This window comes from Wasmannia auropunctata, unplaced genomic scaffold (assembly GCF_000956235.1).
Source record: "Wasmannia auropunctata unplaced genomic scaffold, wasmannia.A_1.0 LD336064.1, whole genome shotgun sequence".
Taxonomy (NCBI): Eukaryota; Metazoa; Arthropoda; class Insecta; order Hymenoptera; family Formicidae; genus Wasmannia; species Wasmannia auropunctata.
In genome coordinates this window covers 1,827,105-1,827,469 of record NW_012026826.1, presented here as the reverse complement: position 1 = coordinate 1,827,469, position 365 = coordinate 1,827,105, and positions in this window count along the sequence as shown.

Below are 365 nucleotides of genomic sequence, written 5' to 3'. Positions count from 1 at the left end.
TATATATATATATATTGTGACGTGACGTTTTTTGATCGTCCGTCACAAGGGTCGCAACACCCGACCGAAGAAGCGCGGTTTCGGATCCTGCGTCCTCCCCGACTTAGGGAGGCGAGCGTATCCGCGCGCATTGCGTTTTCGATTCTATTGCCGCGCGCGTTATGTAACTTTTTCTCTCTTCGTGAGCGTAACTGTAGGAATAAATCGGCGACCTAAGGAAATCGTCTACACCAAGCAGCGAGAGGGAGAGAGACATCGCCCTCGGAACGTCTGGCTCACCGCGGGAGAAACGGAGCACGCAGGTCAGATAATATAGTTCCTACGAACGCTAGCTCCATCTTCTCTATTACGAGCTTGTTACTGTC